This window comes from Strigops habroptila, chromosome Z (genome assembly GCF_004027225.2).
Source record: "Strigops habroptila isolate Jane chromosome Z, bStrHab1.2.pri, whole genome shotgun sequence".
Taxonomy (NCBI): domain Eukaryota; kingdom Metazoa; phylum Chordata; class Aves; order Psittaciformes; family Psittacidae; genus Strigops; species Strigops habroptila.
Window position 1 is genome coordinate 71,656,860 of NC_044302.2, and position 24,816 is coordinate 71,681,675.

Consider the following 24,816-nt stretch of genomic DNA (forward strand, 5'->3'; position numbering starts at 1 on the left):
GTGTTCCTCAGTGGTCAGTAGTGGGACAGGCATTGAACAACACCTTTGTCAGTGATGTGAACAGTGGGATTTATGCACCCTCAGCAAGTTTGCTCATGACACCAAGCTGTGTGGTGTGGTCGACACACTGGAGAGAAGGGATGTCACCGAGAGGGACCTTGACAGGCTGGAGAGGTGGGCCTCTCATAAGCTTCAATCCTCATGAACTTCAAACCTCATGAACTTCAACAAGGCCAAGTGCAAGATCCTGCACCTGGGTCAGGGCAATCCCAGGCACAACTATAGGCTAGGCAGAAAATGGATGGAGAGCAACCCAGAGGAGAAGGACTTGGGGGTGTTGGTTAATGAGAAGCATAAGATGACCCCGCAGTGTGCGTTTACAGCCCAGAAAGCCAACCATGTCCTGGACTGCATCAAAAGGAGTGTGACCAGCAGGTTGAGGGAGGTGATCCTGCCCCTCTACTCCACTCTCATGAGACCCCACCTGCAGTACTGTGTTCAGCTCTGGTGCCCCCAACACAAGAGAGGTGTGAACCTGCTTGAACAAGTCCAGAGGAGGCCACAAAGGTGATCAGACATCTGGAGCACCTCTCCTATGAAGACAGGCCAAGGGAGTTGGGCTTGTTCAGCCTGGAGAAGAGAAGGGGAGACCTTCTAGCAGCCTTCCAGTACCTAAAGGGTCCCTACAAGAAATCTGGAGAGGGACTTTTTACAAGGGGGAATGGCTTTAAGCTGACAGAGATTTATATAAGACATTAGGAAAAAATTCTTCATTATGAGTGTTGTGGTTGTCCCATTCGTGGCAGTGTTCAAGGCCAGCTTGGCTGGGGCTTGGAGCAACCTGGTCTCGTGAAAGGTGCCCCAGTTCATGGCGGGGATGTTGGAACTATATGATCTTTAAGGTTGCTTCCAACTCAAACCTTTCTATTTTCTATGATTTTCTGTAATATTGTCGTTAAAAAAAAAAAAAAAGGCAGCAACAGAAACATGATGAAAACCTTTTAACATCAGCAAAGATTAAGTACTTCCACATTCAGTGGAAAGTTTAATGTTTCACTGAAACAATGGAGAGACTTATTTAATGGTATCCGGTAGGGGCTTGATTTGGGTCTGCACCTACTTTCTATCTCTCCAATGAACTGAATATAAGACAAGAGGAAGTTACCACTTATGAAAACATTGACATAGAATTCAAACATATTAAGATGCAATATATTCTATGTAAATATACTTATATTCCGTATTTGAAAGGAAAATAGGCAAGTCTGAATGATTAGAATTGCAATTGCTAAAGATGTTGACATCTTAGAGAAAAAACATAAAACTAAGATTGAATTCATTAGAAGTTTATGGTAGTCCCTTAAAGAGGACAAAACTGGCTGGGAAGCAATTCTTCAGAAAAGAAACTGATAGGTTGGTTATATATGACTCTAAGATGAGCTTTAGTTAGCAAAAACCTATTCTCAGGTAATGTAAACGTTAAGTTGGAAGGTATAAATAGGAGTACGGAATGCAACATAAATTAGTTAACTCTTCCGCTCTGCTCTGAATTGGTAACACTTGACCTAAAGCATTACAGCCATTGATTTTGAAGGAAAAAAAGTCTTGCCCCTTTCATTTCTATGACACCTTGATTAACAAGGTCATCATGATTATTCACTTTCCTTTGTAATTTGAATATGAAAAGTATAAACTCACCAGTGTGGATTGAGTATTCAATCAATTCCTTCCTAAAATATACTGTGGTGAAAATGTAAGTCTTTTAATATTGCCTCCAATGTCCATGTTCTGAGCCTCCATAAGAATAATAAATTCTGTAATATAAGATGTCTATCTTCGCCCTTCGAATGATGCTACATGGATGGGACTATAGAGACTTTATGTTCAATAATCATTTATTACTAATCTGTTTTGTATGCAACCATGATACATTTTGCTGGAAGAAAATGCAAAGGTGCTTTCTGGAATGTATTAAAGAACCCACCTTCTAATTTTAAAAAAGTAATCTTATTTTTAAAGTAATATTTGTAATTCTCTGAAAGGTCATTTCAACTCTTTTTTTTACACAACAGAAAGCATTATTCAGCTTCTAATAACAGTGAAAATAATAGGAAAAATTAAACAAATTGTTTGGGTTTTTTTTTCATATTTTGGCTCAGTTGTCCCATCCTAAGCTAAGAAATAAACAGCTTCTGATCAGACATTAATGCATACACAGCAGAAGGATTTATCAAGACTACAGCAGAGGAGAATAAAGTTTGACAAATACATGCCAACGTTGCATATAGTAGTAGAGGAGTGGCTTCAGTGATCTAAGTAATCTGGTATTACTCTTGTGTTTCTATGTGGTGAATTTGTCACTTTTCCATTCTTCCTTTTTCTGCTTAAACAGTGATTAAAAAATGTTAAAGTTTTACCTCTCCATAAAACCAAAAAAATAAAATCTAATAATCTACACCACCCGCTCAATCCCCCTTCAAATACAACACCTTCTTCCATGTAATTTTTCTAAAATGTTGACATCGACTACTGAAGTATTTGGCTTTTCTGTTATCCTGTTCATATTTACTTCAACATCCACCACTAAATGATTCTGAAACTAGTACAGATGACTCTGAGAAAGAGTAACTCACTGATGAGTGGAAAAGGACAGCATTAAACTGAACAATACAGTCATTAGAACCACTGGATGGAAATGCTCCTTCTATCCCCATACAGTTCACACAGCGCTGCCCAATGATGGAAGAAATCCAACCCTGATGAAACAGTTTTATGCTGACAAACTAAAAATGTTAGATTTTCTACCGTGAAACAATTTTTACTGGGGACCCAGGTGACAATTCAAACATAAAGGGAGCTTTCTTCAAAGATTTGGACATGTATCTGGTTTCCTGCTTTTCCAGTTTTACGTTTTCTAATTATGGTGTCAAATCTCCTCAGGTAGCCTCCTCATTAATGTAAGAAGCAAAATTTACTGAAGACAGGTATGAAAATCCTACAGTTACAAATGCCCAATAACAAAAATTTGAGTCCAGACAGTTTAAGGTCTCAATATCACCTAACACACACTACCCCATATTTTCTACAAGGGGTTTTTGGTCTCTCCAGAGCAGTTCATGAACCTATGGGTTTCACATACAACAACTCAGCTGCAACCACTTTTTACAGAATAGTACGTTCTGCAGATGTGGGACAATTTTTTAGTAAGACCCCAAGCAAGGACTGTGAATATTTGAAAATTCTGATAGTTTGATATTGCTACTCCTCTTCTCCAAGAACAGTTACTGAGAATAGTATGCCAGAAAACTCTAATCAGACCCGACCCAGTGACATGGGTGTTTCTAATGCACATATTTACCTAGACTACTTTAAAATTAGGCAAATCCTTTCCATGAACAAGCTACACTTGCTGATTTTTATGGTGCACCATGAATTTCAACAAAGAAAGAAATCAAGAGGTCTTAAGTCTTTTTGACATCTCAAAAATTAGTAAACTTGATCTACATTTTGATTCTCAGTTTTTAAAGTATTGTCATGTATTAATTGAATAGTGAGGACATGGAATTCTTGTAGAGAATAATGTAAACATAAAAGGTAGTGATATGGTTTAGTCTCAAAAACACACAAAGAAAGGGTCAAGTTCACCTCTTTTTCTTCTCTGAAGATTTACTCCTGGGAATTTGAAGTCCACCGAGGAACTGTCAATAGAAATTAGAAATACCTAATAGAATGGTCTGTGTGAGCACAGACCAGCTGCTGGAGCTCTGTAATATAGTTAGAATCAGCAAGGATGTGAAATAAAGCAGCTGTGCCTTTCAGTTGTTTTACTCAACTATCACTATTAACTCTATAACTGAGGAAACAAGCAGAGGCACCATTTGAGTTTCTACACCACCACTGTTTGCTTGATTCTCTCTTCCCTCTCTCTGAAACTGTTCCGTGTGTCTCATGGAAATATGGGGATAAGCATGTCCTATTTTGTTGCTTCTGTTCTACACATAACTTCCTTTCCCCACTCCACAGAAATGGAATAACATGATTTTTTTCTTCTTTTTTTTTCCCCGATAACAAGGGCAAATGGGCTGTTTTGCAATATTCAATCAGTGTGCTTTTCCAAGTCACACTGGGAACTATTTTGGATCCCAAAGGCACAGTTCCATCTCAAAGTTAAAATGAGTTACCAAAAAAGAAAAGTAGAATATTGCAATTTTTTTTAATATAAAAATCATATCGACAGCTAAAAAACTAGAAACAAATGTTCCATTAACAATTACAGGAAATCTATACTTGAGAAAAATTTCTGAAGAGCCGCTTTGTATGTATACTAATCATTCCTAGTGATAAAAGAGAGCCATCTGAGATAAAGCACTGGAAAGGCTGTCCATGCAATGGTCCTGAATGCTAATAAGCATTGCTTTACATAAGGGACAGTGCTGAACTTCAGAAATTAGGCAACTGATTCCTCTCCATTGCTGCTGACAAATATTTCAGCCATAAGACCTGATTAAGCACTAATTGCTGCCCAGCAGTGAATGCTTTCTGTGGTATCCTGAAATGAAAATGAGGATGTGTAACCAACCAAGAAATTCACTAGCTTGGCAATGACCTGTTCAGAGAAGCTGATGAACATTTGGTAATACTTTTAATTGTTTTCATGCTGCACTTATCATCTGAATAAATATCTTCTGTAACAGAAACTCCATTTTCTGACTGGTTTGTTTAAATTTCCGTAGTGCAAATGTCATTCCAATTTAGCTTATTGTTTTGATGGATATTTTGCAATAGGTAACATAAAATCAATATGGCTTGACGAAAAAACCAGTAATAAATGACTTTTTTGAATATGCATTTATTAAAAATTGCATCACCCAAGTGGACCCAAATAACATTTAAACTTAAAATATGAGACTCATAATAAATAGGTCAAATTACCTAATGTAGATAATTCAATTGAAAAGTGCAGTTCACTTCTTTGTTCATATATCTTAATGAATCCAGCCCAATTTTATATATGTAAGTTGGGCAAGATTCGTGAGGGATTATAAATAGATATTAACCATCCATGGGCATATCCTGAACAGATTATGCTAACAAATTTTGGCTGCTAATTCACGTAATGGTGCCTCCATCTGCTCCAGGCATTTCAGCTGGTTACATGGAATGTGGGGCTACTGTTTCTGCTTTCCCATAAGAGGACAGGAAACTGATGCAAGCCAGTAAAGGAACAGAGAGAATAGCAAATATTTTTGTCCATTAGAAAATAATTTGCTTCCACCAATTTTAATGAAAGATACTGTAGTTCTCTAAGCACTTCAATGTACATTTCTAAAATTGCAGAGCAAAAATGCCTATATTTAAACATTGTGGAAGCATAAGAATGCTTACATAGAAACTTTTACAAATCTGAAAACATTCAACAACACAAATAGGTACATAATCTGTCCAAAACAACATATAGTGCAATTATTACATTAGTTTAATCTTTGGTAACAGCTCCAATTTTCCCTGCCTTTCCTTACTGTTGTGAAGAACAGTATTTCATGACACTATTTTATGTGCCCTTTGGTTATAATCCTGCCTTTCAGCCCTGGTAAAAAATGGTACTTAACAAAATGGCTAAAGCAGATGCCACTTTCTATTTTTAATTTATCAGAAGAGTGTGAAAAAGAGTGGCTTTTTTACTTTACAACTGGTTCTTCTGGATTCTAACCTTTTAATGTTAATCTGCTTCCGTTTGTAATTCCTATTTTAAGTATATCTGAAGCTAAAAGGTCTTCCCAGGCAAGTCCTGTGTATGTTGAACTGGTGTGACAACGTTTTCCTCCAACTCTGATGTTGGCTTCCTACCTAAAACTTGGACTTCCATTGAGAAAGAAATCAGTTATATTTCCTGGAAAGCTAAGAGAGAAAAACAACTCCAACTATTCTGTCAAAATCTTTCTAGAAAGGAGATGAAGATTAGGAAAATTTCCATGCTACAGCAGACTTGATCACAAAGATTTGCCGTGGATTACCATTGTAATTGCAATCTCTCAAACTCATGCAGTTTCATTGACATGTAATGATAAATATAAGTGTGTCTGAACCTAAACAGATGCCTGTTGTAAAATACTTTTCTTCGAATGTTTTCCAGTCTTGGCCGGATACAGTTGTGACTGACGTGATTTGGGGGGCCTACTTCCCACCTGCAGAGGGACACCGGAGAAGATGGCTTCAAGTTCCTTCAGTTCCATGATGCTGACCCCTGTGTGCTGTTACTACTGTCCAGCAATCTGTAACCATCCCTTCAGCTGAGAGACAAAAATTCACTGTGGAAATGCATTTCATTACCAAGCAAAACAGACCCATGTGAAGTGCTGTTAAGAATAGTTTAAGCAAACCTGTTCCACTTTGCTCTGAAATTGACTAGAATTGAACATGTCATCATATATCAGTTGCCCTAGTTGAGGCTCCAACAATTTCAAACAACTGGAAGGTATTAATGAATAGCCATAGGGTAATGACATCTTAAATTGTTACATCTATTTAGAAAATGAATATATGACTGTCCCCTAAGGTTCTCAATTTCAAAAGAATAGAGTATGAGAAATTAAGAGTACTGGCTGGTAGAGACAGCTGCACTGACAAAAGTACTAAAACAATCAAAAATTTATACCCCAGCCAAGGGGAAAAACTTCTGTGGTGGGTTTTCAGACCTAATTAACTAAATAGTCACTTAAAAAAATCATACCAAATGTAAGTAGAATTACTATAAAGATTGACATCAAGGATTCTTCAACAAAGAAACACTACATTTAAGTCATCAGAAAGCACACAGGGAATAGCTAAAAGTAAAGTTGACACAGTCTAAGAAGGAGATTAAAACAGAAAATGATTGCTTATAGAGAAGGTATATAACCTTCAAGTAAGAAGAGTTTAAAATTAAAGGTAGTATAGACAAGCTTCAAAAGTTAAACTGACAATTTACCTCAGTTTCAACTAAGAAAAGTGCCTGAATGTGCTATGAAAAACAGAAGAATTAAAAAAAATGAAGAAGGATTTGTAAATTATAGAGTGGAAAACTATTTTAGATAAAATACAATGCTGCCAGAAGCAGACCTGAACATAAACAGGGCATTTAAGAACTAGTCTTCTACTAAGGCTAGTGGTAACTACCAATATGCTCCTACTTGTAGGGTTATCAGGGATTCAATAACCAATTTAAAAAAGTACGAACTCCCTCAAATGTATGTATTTTTAGAAAACTTAATGATTTTAAGGTGTTCTTGCAGCTTCTAGTGGTTCATGTGTATTTTTCAATATTTATGGAGGTAAAACTGCAGCTATCCACCCAAAATGCAGACTGTTCTTCATTTATCATTTCAGGCACTTTTTTCTTTTCTTTGCAGAGGAGCTTGCTGTGAAAAGAGGAAAAGGAAGGGAAGGGCAGGGCAGCGAGGGGCCGCAGCGAAGGGCAGGGCGGGGCAGGGCAGGGCAAGGAAAGGAAAGGAAGGAAGGGAAGGGAGGGAAAGGAAGGGAAGGGAAGGGAAGGGAAGGGAAGGGAAGGGAAGGGAAGGGAAGGGAAGGGAAGGGAAGGGAAGGGAAGGGAAGGGAAGGGAAGGGAAGGGAAGGGAAGGGAAGGGAAGGGAAGGGAGGGGAAGGATAGGGGACACATGTGCGCAAACACATATTCCCAGAAGATGAGCTGAACGACAAGAACCATGACAAAAAAGTCATACTGTTCATAGATTAATAGAGAAAAAATGGCTAACCCTAGAAGTAATGAATGTCAGGTTGAAGGTGTTCTCATTAACTACAGTTATCCTAACATGTGGATTAGGGGGCATAATGTAATATTGTACTTGCTAGAAAATACAACTGTGTTAAGAAAAGGACTGGCCAAAGGACTACTAAAGAATGTATACCTTGTTATGTCCATAGACTCATGCATACACACACATAGAGACACACATAGATGGGTATCCACATAGCTTGGAAAGTTCTTTTGTTGTCATAAATTAGCAGGTTTAGTACATTAATGCAGCTTTCTTTCCTTTTAGCATATGCAATCACTTTGACCAATGTAGCTGACATAAATAATGGTATACCTTAGTTAGAGAGCAGTGATATATAGAACCCTAACCAAGTAAATCTTATACAGTAGTGTCGCTAAAATTCCTCACTATAAAATTGCCTATAAAGAATGTCTGGCCTAATTAAGAGACAGTATGTGAAGCTCTGGACAAAAAGGTCTAAACAGGGGCAATTTACAAGCCAAATTTTAATGGAAGGACTATAAACAAATAAAACCCCTCAAGTCTATTACCAGAGGCATGCAGAAAGTGTGCATTTCAATATAAAATCAAATTAATACTGCTGGAACAGTGGATATTTGTGGATCAGTGAGACAATGAAAATTTTCTCTAATCATTTTTTTCCAACATCCCATATTAGAGAAGTTCTGTAAACGGAGATCTTTTGGCTGAAGGTGTTGCATGATTCACATTGAAGAATTGGATCAGATTGTTGTGATTTAACTGGACATACTGTTGTTTATTTCTTAAAATAAGGAGTGACTTGGTGGTAGCCAATTAGGTACTACACTGATGTCTTCTTAAAAGCAATAGGTCTAGTAACAGCAAAAAACTGAGTTTACCTTCCACAGACATTCTAATCAATATGAAGATTAAGCAGCAGCAGAACATTCACTAATCTCATTTGTGCACTAAATCTGAGAATTATTCTTGTACTTAACACTGCTTACCGGTTCTAGAAGATGACTTAATTTGTAAATGTTAATATCACTTTGCAAGTGTACTAAGGAAATGGAAATAAAACCTGACTGTTAGGTCTAAAACAGACCAAAACATTAATGCATACCTGCAACTTTGATAGCAGGAACATAAAACTGATGGAAACAGAGAGATGAAACGGCTGGAAATGAGTTCTTATGCCTTACTGTGAGTATTGGCACTTCAAATGCAACACTAAAGATCAAAATGAATTACCATCTGAATATTGTTCAGTAGACAGTATGAAATGAGCCAGTGGATCTCAGTTGGGTTTTGAATGGCTGTATTACCGCTGCAAAAATTTGCAGAGACATTAGGGATGAATAGCCCTGAAAATTATATTATGCTGTATAGGCATAAGAGGTAATGTTTCCAACATATCAGTGGCTGCAATGTGTTGGAATTGTGCACACTGTAGGTCTGGCTGTCTGAACAGTATTTTTTACTATATTTATTTTCATGCAAACTGTTACTGTACCTGCTTCTCAAAAGGATGATTTTTCACTCTTGGAAATGACACACTGGTTTTACATAACAAAAATGGTATCTTAGGTGTCTTAAGCAGAGGTAATACACTTCTGATTTCAGAAGTTGTGCTGTTATTGAGGATAAAGCACTAATCGTGGTGCTCTGTTGCATTTTCAACATCTTTAAAGAGGTATTCCACCTGAAGCCATGCCCTCAACTACATGAGCCCCGCATGATCACAAAGCACACTAGAGGTATTCTGTGGCAATACACTTAGGAATAACTTGCTGGAAATGAAAAGTGACAAAAGAGGAACAGCAGCTCCAAAACCCCTTACAAACATAAAAGAAAAATTGAAATGAACAGATGAGTCAAAAGCAGGAAGAAACAAAAAGTCTCTTTTTGCCCTTTACATTATTGTGTGATAACCACATAATAATTATTGTGTGGGAGTGTATTTGTAATCAGAAGGTTTTGTCAGACTGGAGGACAAGTTGGGGCACAAGGTTGTGATTTCTAGAGATCACTTGCTAAGTTTCTGACTCAGGTCATATAAATGGAAATAAGTTTGTTGACCTCCATGTTAATGGCTATTTGTGCACATCAGAAAACACCTCTAGCTGACAGAAGTGACAGTCATCGGTCAAGAGAAAATTAGCAACTATATAGTCCAAATATGAATGTCATGGAAAAGAAGAGATGAAAACTTACACATTATGAACTCACATTATAACATTAACTCACATATATCCATTTCTATCATATCTAAATTCATTCAGAGCTATTTATAAGGAAACTGCATAGGAGCATGTAGCTATGGAAGAATTTATAATATTTCAGAATAAAGTTATGTAAAACTGAAGTTTCATGAAAACATACTGAATATTTTTCTCTGCCCATGGCAGGGGGTTGGAACTAGATGATCTTAAGGTCCTTTCCAACCCTAACTATTCTATGATCCTACTCTTTTAATCACCAAATACTTACACATATGAGAAGCCCTACAGGAGTTATAGCCTAACTTTTTAAAAAGGGATTGAATATAACCATGTCTATCTGTACATGGGTTGTAAGCGTATGAACATCCATGGCTGATGACTGTAAACACATAGCTATGCAAAGATAACAAGAATATATGCTTAGTAAAATTAAAGTCTTCTAAGGTTTCTGGGACATCCACACTGGTATGCAAGATACAGCTTGTCATTTGTGGGTGATCCACATCATTCTGAAGAGTCAGCAGTAACCAGTGGTACACCCTGATGCATCTGAAATGTCTACAGACACCTACATTTAGGGAGCTGAATCATGTTCATTGAGGCAACGACGCTTAATGTAGATTTTGTAGATAATTAAAGTTCAGCCAAATTTCAACATGGTGTTGGAAAATTCACCGCCTATAAAAAAATATTAGTAAAAGACTACACCTCGCATGACATTTATGTCCATTTCAGCTCTAATGACATCAGAAGTTCTTCACCACCCATGCCAGAACAACTATTTGCTAGTAATTTTAAAAAAATACTTCAGTTCTTTAACAGGAAAGCCCGCGTAAATGATGTCAGAGATAAATTATACAAGCATAAGTCATGTTGAGGGAAGGTTAAGAAACCAAAGCCAGACATTCACAAAATTAATCTAAAAAGTTATTGTTCATTCAATGGCTTGCTAAAACAAAACAGGTTGCCTCCTGTAAATAGTGTTATTCTACAAGTGGCTAATTTTAGAATCATTATTATTTATAATGAATATTCAACTCCAGTTAATTAGCATCCAAGAATTTGTGTAAGATCCAGGATAGGCAGAACAGTCTACCAAGTTGCATGAATACTTGAACGAGGATCTACTGGAGCAAACTTGAACTAGGTCTGCTGCACTTCTTACACAAATAAAGCTACTTTACTCCAGATCTACATGCCTAGAAAATAAAGAATATATGAAACAGTGATCTAATTTTTATAAACTTAATCTTGCACTTTTCTACTTTAGCATTAAGAAAGTAAAAGCAATACAAATGAATGGTAAACCTTATGTACTGCTAAGGAAGTGTGTCCATACTGGAAAAAAATAAAGCTAATGTTCCTCCCCATGAAGATGCAACTGTGCTGTTTCAAACTGTCAGCATTCATAGCGGGCTGACATCCACCCCAGTTACAGGAAGTTCTGAAACTGTTCCATGCTGATTGTAATGTCATTGTCTCCGTCTGGAAAAAAAGGAGTGGTATATAACTTAGATTGGCACTAAAAATCCAATGTTATTTAGAGGTCAGATAAAGCAATGAGTCTGCATTCAAACATCTGAGGGAGGGTCCCATTTTCCACCACTCCACCTCTCTGTTTTCCACCCACAGACTACGTTAATCCTTCTTGAGACAGTTGATGTTTTGGGGTTTGTTTGGTTTTTTTTTTTTACGTGTTTACCCAAACACTACCCTTCAGCTTGGAAAGTTGCAGGCAGTATTATTAGAAAACACGGGCCCTATTTGGCCTTAAGGTATCCCTGTGCAGACACCAAGGGATAGGTGTAGCAACAGTAACAACAACCGACAAGAGCTATATTTATGGCTTGCAAAAAGAGAAGCAGTGACAAGCTAGATAGAGGAAGGATTTCCATGACTGGGACTATCTGTGCTTGGTAGAATACATACAAAATAGAAAAAAGGCAGATGCACCAAAGCCCTACCAGCTGTCCAGAAAGATGATAATTTGCTAGTACAATATTGTTACAAAAGCGGTTGGAAAGTACGGAGAACTGTTTGACTCCACACCTATAATAATGGTATTACTTAGCATTTACATAGTATGTCTCATCTGCACAGCTAAAGCTCTTTACAAAAGATAGAGATCATTATCCTGATTTTGCATTTGGGAAATGAGTATGTACAGAGTTTAAGCCAAAATTTTAAGAGTTGGCTCATTTGGGGGTTCTGAAAAAAACAAGGGATCTGATTTTACAGAGGCTCCAAGCATCTGCAACTTCAGTTAGAATGGCTGGTAGCTGCAGGTGCTCATCAACAAGAAAATCATGTTGCAAATGCATTAGGTTGAAGACTTCAGAGCCCGGTATCCTAAATTAGTAGGTGCTTTTGTGAAAGGTAGACTGGCTGATGTGGCAAAGGTTACTTGTAAAGCTGAAAAACAGGAACAAAACTGAAGTCTCTAGACTCCCATCCTATATAGTGCTATAGAATGAACTTCAGTGTCTTCACCAAAATAAGCTCACTAAAAAACCCAAAGGCTTCACTAAATAACAAATGCAATGGAAACACGTTTGGGGGGGTCTTTTTTGTTTGCCTAAGTGCCAAGACAAAGGGATGAAGTGTGAAGCTAAAGGAGGTAGAAGGCTTAATTTAGGATGGAGGATTTACTCTAAAATTATAACAGGAAGGATAGTAAACTGTAAGAACGTAACAATAACATGGTGTCATGGTTTGAGCCCAGACGGTAACTCGGAACCACACAGCCGCTCGCTCACTCCCCCCCTTTTTCTTCCCCTCACTCCCGGAGGAATGGGGAGGAGAATCGGAAGAATGTAACTCCCACGGGTTGAGATAAGAGCAGTCCCGCAACTAAGGTATAATACAAAACCACTACTGCTACCACCAATGATAATAATGATTAGTGAAATAACAAGGGGAGAGGATACAATTGCTCACCACCCGCCGACCGATACCCAGCCCGACCCGAGCAGTGATCTGGGCCTTCCGAGTAACTCCCCCTGGTTTATATACTGGGTGTGACGTGCCATGGTATGGAATACCCCTTTGGCTAGTTTGGGTCAGGTGTCCCTTCTCTGCTTCCTCCCGGCTTCCCCTCCTCCCTGGCAAAGCATGAGACTGGGAAAGTCTTTGGTCTGAGTAAACATTACTTAGCAACAACTAAAAACATCGGTGTTATCAGTGTCATTTCCAGGCTGAAAGTTAAAAAACACAGCACTGCACCAGCTACTAAGAAGGAGAAAAATGACTGCTACAGCTGAACCCAGGGCACATGGTCAGAATACCCAGGCTGAATGATTTAGCATAGCTCCCAAGGACACAACAGCTGCAAAAGCAAGGGACTAGCAAGATCTGAAATGAAGTCTAGCTCAGGTAAATGGCCAAATTAGTGTGACTGTTTTGGCACCAATACTGAAGTCAGTTTGACAGAAGTTGGATGGGAGTTGGATGATTATCAGACATCATGGCATATAGGTATTGCTTAATGTTTACAATAATTGCATCACTATCACCAGACAGAAAGAAAAGGTGACATTTACAGAAAATTAACAAAGATGAGTTCACTAATCCCATTTTAGCTTAGAGACTTCCAAGTATCTAAAGGCTATGGAAAAAAAGATTCAGGTATTACATAGAAGGCTGGATCCCAACAAAATTTCCAACCCTGTCCCTATTATAACTACTAATGCCCTTGCTACAGTTTGCATCTGTTCCATTGTACAGCTCACTACAGAAAAAGCTTCCTCTGGAGAACAATCTCATAAGGCAGAAGCAGCTGCTCTTGTTCCTCCTGCTTTCCCTCTTCAATTCTTCAGAGTTGTGTCACTAAATTTCAAATGATAAGTTTGCTTTATTACTTTAGCTTTCAGTGGAGTTTAGGGACAAGTTGGTAGCAAGACTTAGACTTCATACTGTAATGCATGTGAGGACAGCCCTGGAGCCAAGGCCCAGCCCTGCTTCCCTCCAACCTCAGAGTTGTTTAACTAATAAAATTAATTTGCCTTTTTAAAATTTGAAATAAAGACAAGATGTTTTGATTTTTTTTTCGGTAATCGACATTGGCAGAAATGAAGGGATGTTATTTGTATGCTGATTGTTCTGGTAAAAATCCAAACTGCAGATAGTTTGGCCTGGTGCCAGTCTGAGTTGCTTCATTTCTTCTTTTCTCTGAACACAATACAGGAAAGATAGCTACTCTACACCAGTGGCTGGGCCAAAAATTTAAATAACTGGAAGTGTAAAAGAGAAAGTCAAGAAGTGGCCGAGAGCAAAACACACATCTCGCCATAGTTGCCACACTGGCGTTGAAATATATTGTTGATTTCATAGAGCACCAATAATTATCATAATTTTTGCAGTCTTACAACTTCTGTTTTTTAGACATAGAAACAGTTCACATTTATGTTTGTTGCCATTTTTTCAGCTATTTGTCAGAAAGACAAGTGCAGACTTATTAAATCTATATGTCCACAAAACAGCAAAAAGACAACAGATTAATCCTGTAACATACTATCAATTCTCAGCTTTACAAAATCAATAACTAGACTGCCGAACACAGCAACCATAACAAAAATAACACCAGAGCTGTAAAGTCCTAATCTGCTTTTCTAGGAGGATATGTTAAGGTCTCTTCCTCAGAGCTTTGAGGTAGATGTGCCTAGCCATGGTCTTGAGTGAGCCTCTCAAGAGGCTGAAGGTCTTCAAAGCCAAAAAGCAATGATGTATCTGAATAAAACCTAGAAATTTAACTTAATGAGAAAGATTACAGGAGACAGAAAAGAAGAGCAGTCTTTCTTTACAGTTCAGTCACTTCAAACTGAAGCAAGTCCTGCCTGGTGCATGGTTTGCCCTAACTCTCCTGCAGTCTGACTAGCTGCTCCTTACTGCAGTTGGTTGTTTCTCCAGCTGTGTTTGAATTGCAGGCTTTCCTGCTGCAACTTTCTCATTTCCTTTTGCCTATTGTTTCCAGTTTTCTCCCACATCTTCTGTTCCTGAACAGGTTAAATAATTTTTCATGAGAAGTCTCCTTTTCCTTTCATGACCCAGTGTTATTAAAGGAAGATTAACACAGAAAACAAAACAAAAAAAACCCACAAAAAACCAACAACAACAAAAAATCAGTGCAGGCACTATCCATCCCAAAAAGGCAAACCACAAACAAGAGATATAAGGCTTAACAGTCTTAGATACAGCCTTTGACCTTTGGCAGAGCTTCTATAGGATATGCCTATATTAATTACTGATGTACAGCACAAGGAGAGATGAACTGTGAAGCTGTGATTTGATTTGCTGCAGGTCGCAATGTTTCCAGAACTGCCTGTTTACATTAACCTCTTAACTAGAAATTAAGTTTGGGCTAGTACCTAGTCCTCTATGTGTACAATGTAGGCATATAGGCTAACTGCCGGGAAACCTTGCAGCCACATTGCAAGTGGGGTGTTCTGGACATCTCCCTGCTTTCAGTCTTAGTTCCAGCAGGAGATAAATTTCTTTGGTTGTACCAGCAGTGCACTTTGTTGCATATGACACTATAGACAAAAGCCAAATTTTCACTTAAAAAGATCTCTTCAAAAACTCAAATTCACTAGATACAGCCATCATCCAACAGACTAGACTACAAAATTACACTGGTCATGAAAAATGGAAAGAGAGGAGAGTCTGTTTGCCATAACCTTGCCTGTTCCTGGACTACTTGGACACCAGGCGTTGGGAATGAAGAGGGTATGTATTGGGTCTGCATGGCAAATTTCTGGTAATGGGTGGGGTGGGCTACAGGTGTGGCTTCTGTGAGAAGCTGCTAGGAGCTTCTCCTGTGTCCAGGAGAGCTAAAGCCAGCTGGCTCCGAGATGGACCTGCTGCTGAGTCCACTAGTGACAATGGTAGCATCTCTGGGATAACACATTTAAGAAGGGCAAAAAGCCTGCTATGTAGCAGCAGCTGAAAGAGAGGAGTAAGAATATGTGAGAGAAACAACTCTGCAGACACCAAGGCCAGTGAAGAAGGAGGACAGGAGGTGCTCCAGGTGCTGGAGCAGAGATTCCCCTACAGCCTGTGGCGCAGCCCCTGGTGAGGCAGCTGCACCCCTGCAGCCCATGGAGGTCCATGGTGGAGCAGATCTCCACCTGCAGCCCATGGAGGACCCCACACTGGATCAGATGGGTGCCCAAAGGAGGCTGTAACCCTGTGGGAAGCCCACACTGGAGGAGGCTGCTGGCAGGACCTGTGGTCCCATGGAGAGAGGAGCTCATGCTGGAGCAGGTTTGCTGCAGAACTTGTGACCCTGCAAGGGACCCGCACTGGAGCAGCCTGTTCCTGAAGGACTGCACCCATGGAAGGTACCCACATTGAAGAAGTTTGTGGAGCTCTGGCTCCCATGGGAGGGTTCCCATGCTGGAGCAGGGGAAGAGTGTAAGGAGGAAGGAGTAGTAGAGACAATGTGTAATGAACTGACTGCAACTCCACACCCAATTGCCCTGTGCTGCTCAGGGGGTAGGAGGTAGAGAATTTGGGAGTGAAGTTGAGCCCACGATGAAGGGAGGGGTGGGGACATGGTGCATTAAGATTTGGGTCTATTTCTCATTTTCCTACTCTGATTTGATTGGTAATAAATAAAAATTAGTTTCCCTGAGTCAAGCCTGTTTTGCCAGAGACAATAATCACTGAGTGACCTCCCTATCCTTATCTTGACCCACAAGTCTTATGCCATATTTTCTCTCCCCTGTCCAGCTGAGGAGGGGGAGTGACAGAGCACCTGGCATCCAGCTAAGGTCAACCCACCACAGGATAATAAAGAGATCATGTTCATGTTCTTATGTAGTAATGAACACAATCACAAACAAATGTACACTTTGCAAATATAAAGATGGGTAATAAACCTTTTTGTTGTGATTTTCCAACTGGATTTGCCCCATACCCCATCTGCCCACAATTAAAACCCCACAATCAGAAATAAACTCATCGAAACTCTCTGGTGATTCACTCAAGTATTTGAGTAAAGGTTGCCCATTTTCTACCTTTGGAGGAGAAACGTATCTAAGGCATACACAATACTCATCTGAGCTCTTACAACAGCTTCTCAGCAGAATTTCATGCCCAGAATTTCTAGACCAGAATCTGATTTCCTTGAATAAAACAGAAGATCATTTGTTTGTTCTCTGGAAAGTGGTCAAGTAAGACACATTTATCAAACTGCTTTGTTCTAGTAAATCTCAGAGATTTTAAAGAACGGATGGCTCAGTACCCTGTGGAGAGCAACAGCTGCTCCATGATGCAGCTTCACGAGGGAGCAAGGAGATTCCAGCCAGCCATGGATGGAAGTTCAGGGTGGGTAAAATGAGATATCTCAAACAATAATTAAGATATTTATCCCTCTAGTAGAATTAGGATCTTAAATGACTACAAGTTGCTAAGATACTAAGTCTGGACATAAACTACCATCCAAAAGACAACATTTGCAGAAACAGATGCCTTGCAAAGCCCTGCTGGGCTGCGTGTACTGTTACAGAGACAGAAGTGGCACAGTTAAATTGCAAAGAACAGTCAGCTTTTGTAAGCTTTAATACCTAAGCAGCTATTAATTGTGACCTGGCACACAATGTATGTGTAATGATATGTTTGTTATTACGTAAAATAAATCAGTTATTTTTTCCTTATGTTTCTTAAGAATTACTTATAATTTACCAAATAACTGACACTAATATTTCTTAATTTTAATTATAGAACCAACATATTTTCAGGGAAAGTTATCATCCATAAATATACAACTAAATATATTACAAAGTACAGGAAATGAAGTAGTATTTAATTACCAGTATTTAATTACTCAATTGCGTTGAGTAATTGTCAAGTGCTAACCGCCACTACTACAAATCTCATATAAAATGGAAAAAATCATGTATTGTTACTAATAATTTAATTTACTAATGGTTCACTTTTGCACTCTACTTAGAAGAGAGTATCAAATAAATACAATCATTCCTTTACACAATGAATGCTGGGTGAGTACAATAACTCGAGGCTGCAAATGAGAATATAAAACACTGCAGCTGAGAATAATTCATATAAAGCTTGAATATGTCCAGCTGAAATCAATATAGAACTTTGATCAGTTTCACTGATGACTTGAACAGCGAAACTTATCCTACAGAAAACACTGTAAGCTACTACTACTTATGATAACAGTAATAACTGTTACTGGTTCAACACCAAAAATAACAGCAAAAAGGGAGACAGAATCATCGAAACATAGAATGGTTTGGGTTGTAAGGAACCTTAAATACACCTAGTTCTACCCACCTCCCATCCTGGCCAGGGAAAGGTAGCAGGGAGGGGGGCTAAGTGAGTGGCTGTGTGGTTCTGTGTTACTGGCTGGAGTTAAACCATGACAGTCCTTTTCGGTGCCCAGTGTGGGGCACAAATGCTTGTGATAACAACAGATCTGACTAGAGCATGTCAAAACAAATTTGTTATAAACATTCACTGTTTTGGTTTAATATTCACTGGTCACTCCGAGATTTGCTAGAACAAATGCTGATTTATTTGCTCTCAGAGTTGTTGCACTTGGTCTGAGTGGCATTATGTCATATCTTGCTTGCAGTATGTATTTCCTGTTTTGATGTTTATTGCCTTCTGGGCCTGGGCTAAGGTTCTTGGTTTGTTGTACTTTATAATAGCAGCTTATGATATAACAGAATTGCTAGTCATGAGACTGATCTGATATGTGTACTCAGCATTGCCTCTATACTTTGAGAGCCACCTAACGGGAACCGTTAATAATAATGCCTCTTGCTTTTTCTCCTCAGAGAGCCAACCAATGGAAGAGAAATTCCACCATATCTCCCCTACTAGGCTATTTACAGCAACCTTTGAGAATTTTGAGGATTTTTAATATTTTTAGGATGCTGAAACCATCCTGGCCCTACTGCTAGGAATCAGTATGCTGTTGAATATGGTTCAGGTCTTGCTTAAACAGCTACCTGTGTCTACTCCAACCCTCATGAGAAGCATTGTGGCTTGAATGAGAAGAAGAGAGACTCAAACTCCTATGACAAGGATTTTGGCTACTTCAACCCCTGCAATACACACTATAGCTACTCAAATCCCAGTGGCAAGAACTATGGCTGCTCAAACCCTGGCGACAAACATTATAAGCCCTGTAGCTACTCAAATTCTGACAAGCAGTACCACAGCTACTCAAACTCCATCAACAGGCACTTCAGTTATTTTTACTCCCATAACAAGCACTGCAGCCACTCAAACCCCAGTGGCAAGTATGGTGGCTATTGAAACTTCAGTGACACGCACTGCAGCTGTTTTAATTCCTGTGGTCTGTACTGCAACTACTCAAACCCCAACAGCAATCATGACACCCACTCAGACCCCAGCAATAGGTGATACAACAGAACCAGAGAACCAACCTGTGTTGATATCAGTTGCCGCTATATACACAAGAGGAAATGGAAGTGAAAATTCATTTAGTGAAGGAAGATGAAGAACCATTATCAGAACTAAAGGAACCATTACAGAGATGTTGACCACAACTTTTTGAGTGCAGCCGTCCAGCTAATTCTTTATCCATGCCTCTCCAATTTAGAGACAAGAATGCTGTGTGGGACAGTGTCAAATGCCTTGCACAAGTCCAGGTAGATGATGTCAGTTGCTCGTGCCTTATCTTCATATTATTGTAAATATTATGACACAAAGGAATTTAGAGGAGTGTGAAAGACAGGAACCAGATGGAAATTATTGGTGAAATGTAAGGCATTTCTACTTCTACATCATTGATTCATAGGCAGCCACCCAGTACCAGTGACTCGTGAAGGTAAAAGCAATGACTCATCTTTATTTATACCATATCAGGAATGAAATTACCTCACATTCTGGATGTCACAAGTGGGTCCCTCTTGAGAATTTCAAACCTCAAAGGGGACAGACTACTTTTCTTCTGCAGATAGCACTTCCAAACCATTACTGCAGACACCAATCCTGTGATACACATGCACATACATTATAATAAATGGTCTTTCATACAGATTTTACCTCAATGTCCTTATTCACATGATCTTTTAAAGACATTAACAAATGTATTTTTCTAGTTATGCTTCTCAGGGGTTTCTATGCACCAAAAGACATGTAGCATCTGGCTAGATGCTAATGCAAATTCTTTTTCCACGGAGCCAAGGCAGTTTACAGAACAGTCTGAACTTTGAACTTCACCAGCTCAGCAGTCTCATCTACACACTTTCTGAGCTTGGTAACAGAATTTACAATGCATATTCAATATCTAATTCCCTAAAATACTCAAACGGGTCAAAGCAAAACCAGTTTTCTCATACATAAGTTCAGGAATATCTGCCTGTTTGGGGCAATTTCCAAACCAAATTATTGTTTACCAGAATGAACAGCACAAGTGTTTTTGAAGGAAAAAAATCTTCCATAAATTTATATTAAAAATATTTTTCTAGCCTTAACTGGATTCAAATTGAATCATTCTTATGCTCAAAGAAAGAAATAAAACTAATCACCAAGAAGTTAAATAGTTGGGAAAAATCTTTACAGGTACAACATTTAGGAAAAAGTGTAAAAATGAAAGGTTAAAATGGAAATATGTATGACTGCTTTTTCTGCAATGAAAGAAATTCAATTTATTAATAAAGTTCAGTGCTTGTTATGCCTTTCAAGTAGCAATGTGTAAATGTGAAACATAAGTTTCTTTCACTTCCAAGCAAAAGTCAAGATACTGTGTGAAACAATATGTAATTACTAACAGCATTTGATGTGGCAACATAAAATACCCAATCCACTTGTGTTAACTGTTTAAGCCAATCATAGGGCTCTTCAGATATGCTTTCCAGGTATGTTTTAGGAAAAGCAGATACAAAACACTCTGTCTCTTTTCTTCTGAGGTGCTGTAACGTTCAAACACTGCACTCATCTTTCCAGACTTCCCGTATCCCTCGCACCCACCTAGAAGAGGAGCAAGAGGGAAGAGTACTAACCTGATTTCCTAAACTTATGCAATATTGATGCATCTTTCTGCTCTCTCTTATCCATAAATTTGCAATCCAGAGTCCAATTTCAATTAAAAGTTGCAGAAGCAGAGCTCTCAAAGATATTAAACCCCTGTGAATTTCATGAAAATTGTATAACTAGAAAAGACAGACACTAAAATTTCCATCATCAAAGGGAAAGAGCACAGAATGGTTTTTAACCTTTTTCAACATAAAATAGTCTACACAGGGGAGCAACACGATCAGTGGTACCTGATCTCTAATGTGTTTGTATCTCACAGTGGACTGACACTCTGGTCAACGTAGCCAAGAATTACAACAGGCACTCAGTTCTTATTAGCCACAGGAGAATCCACAGCTGCGAGCACCACTGAGTGTTCCTTGACTGTGGCAAAATCTTTAGTGAGTTTATGCCATTTATCATACACCAGAGAATATGCGTTCAAGATTTGTTCATGCTGGCAGCACTTGTTGTGGAGCCTCTAGCATCTAATAAAGTGGCAATACAGATTGAAGCTCATTTTCCACAGAGTGTTCATAACCTCTCTTTCTCATTCTGACACTCTTTCTCTCTTTTCTTCCAGGTCAAGTATCAGATGTTTAATAAAGCATGAGCTCATCTTGCAATCATAGTATATTTCAGTTAAATTTCTCCTTCAGCTAGGAGAGAAATCCATACAATTCTTTACAATTATGGTTGCTTTTTAGGGACGAAGATGTTTTCAGGAAGCTGAGCATCAAAAGTACTCAAATCATTATGTATGAAATAATTTATAATATCATAGCTTTTATAATTATTGAAATGTTACACTAAGATTCAGAAAGACCTGTGTACAAAATTCCAATAATTTCTAGGCAGATATGCACACAACACACAATCCCCTGAGGCCTGTGAAGTTGTGAATGGCAACCAGTCCGTGTTCTTCACAGCACCTGATTTCCTCACAGCTGCTAGGTAAGGAGCAAAAGAGCTTTTTTGACATGATATAACAAAATTTCTGCCAATTGTTTGGGGTTTTTTTGTATTTTAGACAGGGATATTCATTTTTGTTTATTCTGACCTCAAACTCTTTGGTCCTATAATATTTCTCGTTAGCAATATGATACAGAGTGAATCCATCACCTTCTGTTAAGGTCCTCTGCATGAGAGCTATATGGGAAAGATTTCTCTTCTTTTCAAAAAATGTAATTCCTGTATTAAATGAAGACCCCAAAATTTCTTAGGAACTGCACTTTTCATCCAAAAAATATAGCCTTCAAAGAAATCCTCCCAGTTTACAGGACATTGTCTACTAGCTGTATTAATCACTTTTTAAATTGAAGCCCTTAGGCAATATATGATGTGAATTTCTTCTCATCTCTGTAATTTTTTGTAACAGCATAACACCACTGACAACAATGAAATAACGTAATTAAAAGAAGAGGAGAATGAGGTCGATGTGTTCTTATATTGGTTTGATAGAACACATTATTCATCCACTAATAACCTGATTAACGGTTTGAAAATCCTGAGGTTTACTATGAATTCAGCCCTGTTGACTGTATGCTGCTTAAAAGATATAGCCTCATTTTTTTCAGTTGCATATTATGAAATTGATACACTTTCTTATCTAGGTATGATGAACACTTATTCTCTTGCCAAGCTACTTCCAACTTCTGATACATGTGACAGTTCAAGCAAAACATTCTGAAACTCTGCCAAAATCCTGAGTTGAAGAGAATGAAACTTTATGCTTAAAGAATTCCAGTAAATTTTGTCTGGCCCGCTTTATTTCCCATTTGTTTTCAACAGCCACTAATAGCAAAAAATTACAAAACAAAACAGGAAAGACTATTCTCTGAATATACTGGGCCTGATTTAGAGCTAAATCACTTAAAAACTTCCAAAATTCCTGAAATTTCCCCAGAAGTCTAAGCGTTTCTACAGAAAAGCTAGCTATTGATAATCCTTAATCAGATTTATGCCTAATTTCAACAGCCTTTGAAAAAGCACATTACTTTGTAAAATAATTAAGAGCAAAAGAGATATTTCAACAACTAGGTGAAGCACTTTACACATCGTAAAGCAATCTGCAACTTATTTATATATTACGAGTCACATCTGTCCATCATTCATAAGAGGGAAATATTTGCCAAGTATGACTTCTCACTTTTACAACACATACAGCTAAACTGACAGGGCAGTGGCCTATAGTTAGCTTTGTTTTTCATTTCTTTCTTACTTGAAGACTGAAATTAAAAAGATGATGAGGATTCACTATGTGAAAATGCTATTTTTTGGATAAGTAATTTGGGATTGGGATTTAAAAAGGGAAAGAAAAGTGAAGCAAAGAGAAAGAGGGAGAAGGGCAGGACAGGGCAGGGCAGGGCAGGGCAGGGCAGGGCAGGGCAGGGAAGGGAAGGGAAGGGAAGGGAAAGAGGATAACTGAAATTGCAAACTGTTTTCTTATATAACTTGTTACCCAAGGGCATTGCTGTGGCACTTTACCACAATACCTTGGAGTAACCTGTAGAGTTTCTGCTGCCTCCAAGTCAAAGGACTCCGTAGTTTAGCACAAGCCACAGATGTTCACAACTGAAGTCAAGCCATTCACAGGCTGAGAATTCCTAAAAGAAAATTTAGCAGTTCTATTTGTGTGTGTCAGTAGAAGACATTGATTAGTAAATCCCTGTACAAATCCTACCCATGAAGTAGAGTAGGGAAAGATTTCACAGTGCATATCTCCTACGTTATTGTGGAAATTAAATGGATATTAAACCAAAAAGGTTTGTCTTCAATCTTGAGTTGCTACAGAAAGTAAATCCCAGCACTCTGTTGCGAAAATGCTTGGGATAAACACATTTCTGAGTAAGGAGTGTTTCTCTCATGAGAGAAATGTAATGGATATATCCTCCACTAAAGTTCATTGTTTTAACATCATTTAATAGTCAACTCCTGTACTGGTCATGACAGCACCAAAGGCAGGGGGGAAAAGCAGTAAATTTTGTGTGTGTGTAATTACATGCTACCATATAAGTCCACCTTTCCTAAGAACTACTTACAGTCACCTCACTTATGATTCTTGAACAGCCTAGAACTGAGAAAATTTTCAGAAAAACTCAGGACACATCTATGTTTCATAGTGAACCAAGGTGAGCTCTTTTTCTGACCCATGCCTTGACCCACTTAAGTAATAGGATTTCAGTGGTATCAGTGGCATAAGACTGCTCTGGACTGCAACAAAGCTCCTCTGCATGGTGCCACCTGTTATATACTCACCCATGAAGGAAGTGGGCCAGACCAGCAAAGAAAGTGTAGGGACTCCAGCAGAAACTTAGTCATCTTTTTGGCCATGGCAACAATAAGCCTGATCACCTGGCATGCCCAAAAAACAGCAACACTGACACATCATGATGAAGAGCCATCTGGGTCAAATAGCTGTCTACATACTAATAAGAATCTCAAACATATATGTATGTATATATTGCTGTTCTGAACTAGACTTTTCAGGAACATATCTCCTTCTGCACAAAAAACCCCCAACGGAAACTAGCCTTCTGAGTTTGGTGCCCTATGTTAAAGAAAAATAAACACACCTCTCATTTAACCAACCCATATTTTTAGGTTACATTCTCTTCCGTCACCCTTTCTAGAAGAGACCTCCTACTATGACACTCACAATTCATACCCAGAAGTGTATAAACACTCCAATTTCTGGATACGTTCACTGCTTTATTTTTTCCTGTTTCCTGCTGTTTGCAGGTGGTATTCTATGCTGACACTGTGAAGTTTGCACAGCTAGACCTATAAATCAATTACATGTATACACGAGCCCCAAAATTAGAAAGAACAAGTTTAGCAGTGTTTGC

The 24,816-nt window shown here is 38.5% G+C and overlaps 1 long non-coding RNA gene across 1 annotated transcript; it reads left to right on the top strand.

The window, feature by feature from the left end:
- The first annotated feature begins 38 nt into the window (after positions 1-38).
- On the top strand, positions 39-21,442 carry LOC115600844. Its single transcript, XR_003989184.1, has 3 exons — positions 39-110; positions 11,045-11,057; positions 21,433-21,442. It is a non-coding gene; the product is annotated as an uncharacterized LOC115600844 (long non-coding RNA).
- Positions 21,443-24,816: the final 3,374 nt, after the last annotated feature.